Below are 6701 nucleotides of genomic sequence, written 5' to 3'. Positions count from 1 at the left end.
TGCTTGTAGGAATTGCAATGATATCAAGTTTCCTCTCTATGTGCTTAAAGTTTTGAAGTTTTGCTTGCTTCACCTTCCTATGCAAATTGATTCTTGTTCCCATAAATTGTTTGCTCACAAAATCCCTATGAATAGGAAGTGGGTTAGACTTAAATATGCTAGTCATATTCTTCATGATGCTCTCTTTATGTTTAAATTCTTATGTTTTATGTGAGCATCATTGAAATCATCATCCCTAGCTAGGGGCTCCTGTTTAGTAATAAATAATTCATCTAGCCTCTGTTTAAATGTAGTTTTATGTTTTAATTAGTGTTTGTTCCAAGTAGAACCTTTGGGAAGACTTGGATGAAGTCTTTGCGATCTTGCTGTAAAAAACAGAAACTTTTGCGCTCACGATTAGATGCCATTTTTTTACTGGAGAGTGAGATTAGGTTGATTATTTTTGCAGATGATTAATAGACAAATTCCTCAGGTCCACTAATTTTTTTAAGAATTTTTGGAGTGACAGAAGTATTCGAATGATACAGATTACTACAGACTGTTCTGTTTTTGACAGATTCTGTTTTCATTGTGTTGTTTGCTTATTTTGATGAATCTATGAGTAGTATCGGAGGGCATGAACCATAGAGGAGTTGGAATACAGTAGATATTACAACAATATGAATTTAGAATGAGTTCACAACAGTACCAAAAGTGGTGATTTATTTTCTTATACTAACGGAGCTTACTAGTTTTCTGTTGAGTTTTGTGTTGTGAAGTTTTCAAGTTTTGGGTAAAGATTCGATGGACTATGGAATAAGGAGTGGTAGGAGCCTAAGCTTTGGGATGCCCAAGGCACCCCAAGCTAATATTCAAGGACAACCAATAGCCTAAGCTTGGGGATGCCCCGGATGGCATCCCCTCTTTCGTCTTCATTCATCGGTAACTTTACTTGGAGCTATATTTTTATTCACTACATGATATGTGTTTTGCTTGGAGCATCATTTTATTTTCTTTTGTTTTGCTTGCTGTTTGAATAAAATACCAAGATTTGAAATTCTTAAATGTTAGAGAGTCTTCACATAGTTGCATAATTATTTAACTACTCATTGATCTTCACTTATATCTTTCGGAGTAGTTTGTCGTTTGCTCTAGTGCTTCACTTATATCTTTTAGATCATAGCGGTGGTTTTATTTTATAAATAGATGAACTCTCATGATTCAATTATATTATTTTGAGAGTATTTTAGAACAGCATGGTAATTTGTTTGGGTTATAAAATTAGTCGTAATATGATGGGCATCCAAGATGGGTATAATAAAAACTTTCATATAAGTGCATTTAATACTATGAGAAGTTTGATACTTGATTATTGTTTTGAGATATGAAGATGGTAATATTAGTGTCGCGCTAGTTGAGTAATTGTGAATTTGAGAAATAATTGTGTTGAGGTTTGCAAGCCCCGTAGCATGCACGTATGGTAACCCTTGTGTGACAAATTTGAAGCATGAGGTGTTTCTTTGATTGCCTTCCTTATGAGTGGCGGTCGGGGACGAGCGATGGTATTTTCCTACCAATCTATCCCCCTAGGAGCATGCGCGTAGTGCTTGGTTTTTGATGACTTGTAGATTGTTGCAATAAGTATGTGAGTTCTTTATGACTAATGTTGAGTCCATGGATTATACGCACTCTCACCATTCCATCATTGCTAGCCTCTTCGGTACCGTGCATTGCCCTTTCTCACCACGAGAGTTAGTGCAAACTTCGCCGGTGCATCCAAAGCCTGTGATATTATACGCTCTGTCACACATAAACCTCCTTATATCTTCCTGAAAACAGCCACCATACCTACCTATTATGGCATTTCCATAGCCATTCTGAGATATATTTCCATGCAACTTTCCACCATTCCGTTCATCATGACACACATCATCATTGTCATATTGCCTTGCATGATCATGTAGTTGACATTGTATTTGTGGCAAGGCCACCATGCATAATTTATCATACATGTCACTCTTGATTCATTTCCCATCCCGGTACACCGCGGAGGCATGCATATAGAGTCATATTTTGTTCTAGTATCGAGTTGTAATCTTTGAGCTGTAAATAAATAGAAGTGTGATGATCATCATTAATAGAGCATTGTCCCGAAAAAAGGAAAAAAATAAAGGCCAAATAAAAAAGGGAAAGGCCAAATAAAAAAATAAAAAATAAAGGGAAAATAAAAAAGGCAAAAAAAGAAAAATAAAGTAAAATAAGAAGGGACAATGCTACTATTGTTTTTCCACACTTGTGCTTCAAAGTAGCGCCAAGATCTTCATGATAGAGAGTATCTTGTTTTTTCACTTCCATATACTAGTGGGAATTTTTCATTATAGTACTTGGCTTGTATATTCCAACAATGGGCTTCCTCAAATGCCCTAGGTCTTCGTGAGCAAGCAAGTTAGATGCACACCCACTTAGTTTCTTTTGTTGATTTTTTTCATACATTTATAGCTCTAGTGCATCCGTCGCATGGAAATCCCTACTCCTCGCATTGACATCAATTGATGGGCATCTCCATAGCCTGTTGATTAGCCGCATCAATGTGAGACTTTCTCCTTTTTTATTCTCCACACAACCCCCATCATTATATTCTATTCCACCCATAGTGCTATGTCCATGGCTCACGCTCATGTATTGCGTGAAAGTTGAAAAAGTTTGAGGTTACTAAAGTATGAAACAATTGCTTGGCTTGTCATCGGGGTAGTGTATGATGATAGCATTTTTGTGTGACGAAAATGAAGCATAACCAAACTATATAATTTTGTAGGGATAAGATTTCTTTGGCCATGTTATTTTGAGAAGACATAATTACTTAGTTTGTATGCTTAAAGTATTATTATTTTTATGTCAATATTAAACTTTTGTCTTGAATCTTATGGATCTGAATATTCTTGCTACAATAAAGAGGATTACATTGATAAATATGTTAGGTAGCATTCCACATCAAAAATTCTGTTTTTATCATTTACCTACTCGAGGACGAGCAGGAATTAAGCTTGGGGATGCTTGATGCTCTCCAACGTATCTATAATTTTTGATTGTTCCATGCTATTATATTATCAATCTTGGATGTTTTATATGCATTTATATGCTATCTTATATGATTTTTGGGACTAACCTATTAACCTAGAGCCCAGTGCCAGTTTTTGTTTTTTCCTTGTTTTTTAGTATTGCAGAAAAGGAAAACCAATTGTAGTCCAGTTGACCTGAAACTTCACGGAGATCATTTTTGGACCAGAAGAAGCCCACGGAGTACCGGAGCTGGGCTAGAAGAGTCCCGAGGCGGCCACGGGGTAAGGGGGCGCACCCAGGTATCTATAATTTTTGATTGTTCCATTATATTATATTATCAACCTTGGATGTTTTATATGCATTTATATGCTATTTTGTATGATTTTTGGGACTAACCTATTAACCTAGAGCCCAGTGCCAGTTTCTATTTTTTCCTTGTTTTTGAGTATTGCAGAAAAGGAAAACCAAATGGAGTCCAGTTGACCTGAAACTTCATGGAGATCATTTTTGCAACAGAAGAAGCCCACGGAGTACCGGAGCTGGGCTAGAAGAGTCCCGAGGCCACCACGAGGGTTGGGGCGCGCCCTACCCCTTGGGTGCGCCCCCTTACCCCGTGGCCGCCTCGGGGACCCCCCTGACTTGTTCCCGACTCCAACACCTCCTATATAAGACAAAACTTCCAGAAAGAAACCTAGATCGGGAGTTCCGCCGCCACAAGCCTCTGTAGGCACCAAAAACCAATCTAGACCCGTTTTGGCACCCGGACGGAGGGGGGAATCCCTCTCCGGTGGCCATCTTCATCATCTCGGCGCTCTCCACGACGAGGAGGGAGTAGTTCACCCTCGGGGCTGAGGGTATGTACTAGTAGCTATGTGTTTGATCTCTCTCTCTCTCTCTCGTGTTCTTGATTCGGCACGATCTTAATGTATCACGAGCTTTGCTATTATAGTTGGATCTTATGATGTTTCTCCCCCTCAACTCTCTTGTAATGGATTGAGTTTTCCCTTTGAAGTGATCTAGTCGGATTGTGTCTCTAAGATTTGAGAACACTTGATGTATGTTTTGCATGTGTTATCTGTGGTGACAATGTGATATCACGTGATCCACTTGATGTATGTTTTGGTGATAAACTTGCAAGTTCCGCGACCTCGTGAACTTATGCATAGGGGTTGGCACACGTTTTCGTCTTGACTCTCCAGTAGAAACTTTGGGGCACTCTTTGAAGTTCTTTGTGTTGGTTGAATAGATGAATATGCGATTGTGTGATGCATATCGTATAATCACACCCATGGATACTTGAGGTGACATTGGAGTATCTAGGTGACATTAGGGTTTTGGTTGATTTGTGTCTTAAGTTGTTATTCTAGTACGAACTCTATGATAGATTGAACGGAAAGAATAGCTTCGTGTTATTTTACTACAAACTCTTGAATAGATTGATCAGAAAGGATAACTTTGAGGTGGTTTCGTACCCTACAATAATCTTTTCGTTCGTTCTTTGCTATTAGTGACTTTGGAGTGACTCTTTGTTGCATGTTGAGGGATAGTTATATGATCCAATTATGTTATTATTGTTGAGAGAACTTACACTAGTGAAAGTATGAACCCTAGGCCTTGTTTCAACGCATTGCAATACTGTTTGTGCTCACTTTTATCATTAGTTACCTCACTGTTTTTATATTTTCAGATTACAAAAACCTTTATCTACCATCCATATTGCACGTGTATCACCATCTCTTCGCCGAACTAGTGCATCTATACAATTTACCATTGTATTGGGTGTGTTTGGGACACAAGAGACTCTTTGTTATTTGGTTGCAGGGTTGTTTGAGAGAGACCATCTTCATCCTATGCCTCCCACGGATTGATAAACCTTAGGTCATCCACTTGAGGGAAATTTACTACTATCCTACAAACCTCTGCACTTGGAGGCCCAACAACGTCTACAAGAAGAAGGTTGCGTAGTAGACATCAAGCTTTTTTCTGGCGCCGTGGCCGGGGAAGTTAGCGCTTGAAGGTATATCTTTAGATCTTGCAATCGAATCTTTTAATTTCTTCTTTTATCAATAGTTTAGTTTATAAAAGAAAACAAAAATGGAATTAAGGATGCCTCATATGCTTCATCTTTTCAATGTCTTTCGTGAAAATAAGGATTCCGATAATTGTGCTCAAGTGCTAGAAGAAGAATGCATTAGAATGTTTGGCACTAAATATTTGAATGATGAGCATGATTGCAATGTTGTTAGTATGAATTCCTTGAATATCCATGATGCTAATGATATGCAAACCCACAAGCTTGGGGAAGCTATGTTTGACAAAGATAATATTTTTTGTCCCCCAAGTTTTGATGAGAAAATTTATTATGATGATAGCATGCCTCCTATTTATGATGATTATATTGATGAAAGTGGGTTTGGAAGAGTGTTAACTTTAGGAAGTAATGATCCCACTATTTTGGAGGGTGTTGAATCTTATTGTGATAATTTTGAATGTGGATTTGGAGAGGTCATGACTTTATTTAGTGATGAATCCACTATTTCGAAAGAGGTTCCAATTGATTTTGTGAACAAAGTTGTTATCTATGATGATTATTGTGATGACATGTATGCTATGAAGAATAATGATATCCATTAAACTTGTCTTCTTGATTTTAATTTTCAATTGGATTATGCCCCACATGATATTTATTTTGTTGAGTTTGCTCCCACTATATCCATGACAATAAATTTGCTTATGTAGGGAGTAATAAAATTTGTATGCTTATGCATCATGAAAATAATCCTTTATGTGATAGCTATATTGTTGAATTCATTCATGATGCTACTGAAAATTATTATGAGGGAGGAATATATGCATGTAGGAATTGCAATGATATCCAGTTTCCTCTCTATGTGCTTAAAGTTTTGAAGTTTTGCTTGCTTCACCTTCCTATCCAAGTTGATTCTTGTTCCCATAAATTTTTTTCCCACAAAATCCCTGTGAATAGGAAGTGGGTTATATATAAATATGCTAGTCATATTCTTCATGATGCTCTCTTTATGTTTCAATTCTTATGTTTTATGTGAGCATCATTGAAATCATCATCCCTAGCTAGGGGCGTTAAACGATAGCGCTTGTTGGGAGGCAACCCAATTTTATTTTTGTTCCTTGATTTTTGCTCCTGTTTAGTAATAAATAATTCATCTAGCCTCTGTTTAAATGTAATTTTATGTTTTAATTAGTGTTTGTGACAAGTAGAACCTTTGGGGAGACTTGGATGAAGTCTTTGCGATCTTGCTGTAAAATACAGAAACTTTTGCGCTCACGATATTAGATGCCATTATTTACTGGAGAGTGAGATTAGGTTGATTATTTTTGCAGATGATTAATAGACAAATTCCTCAGGTCCACAAATTTATTTAAGAATTTTTGGAGTGACAGAAGTATTCGAATGATACAGATTACTACAGACTGTTCTGTTTTTGAGAAATTCTGTTTTCATTGTGTTGTTTGCTTGTTTTGATGAATCTATGAGTAATATCGAAGGGTATGAACCATAGAGAAGTTGCAATACAGTATATATTACACCAATATGAATTTAGAATGAGTTCACAATTGTACCAAAGGTGGTGATTTATTTTCTTATACTAACGGAGCTTACGAGTTTTCTGTTGAGTTTTGTG

Source organism: Triticum aestivum, chromosome 4A (assembly GCF_018294505.1).
Source record: "Triticum aestivum cultivar Chinese Spring chromosome 4A, IWGSC CS RefSeq v2.1, whole genome shotgun sequence".
NCBI lineage: Eukaryota > Viridiplantae > Streptophyta > Magnoliopsida > Poales > Poaceae > Triticum > Triticum aestivum.
The sequence above is the reverse complement of the archived record's forward strand: the minus strand, read 5'-3'. Positions refer to the sequence as shown.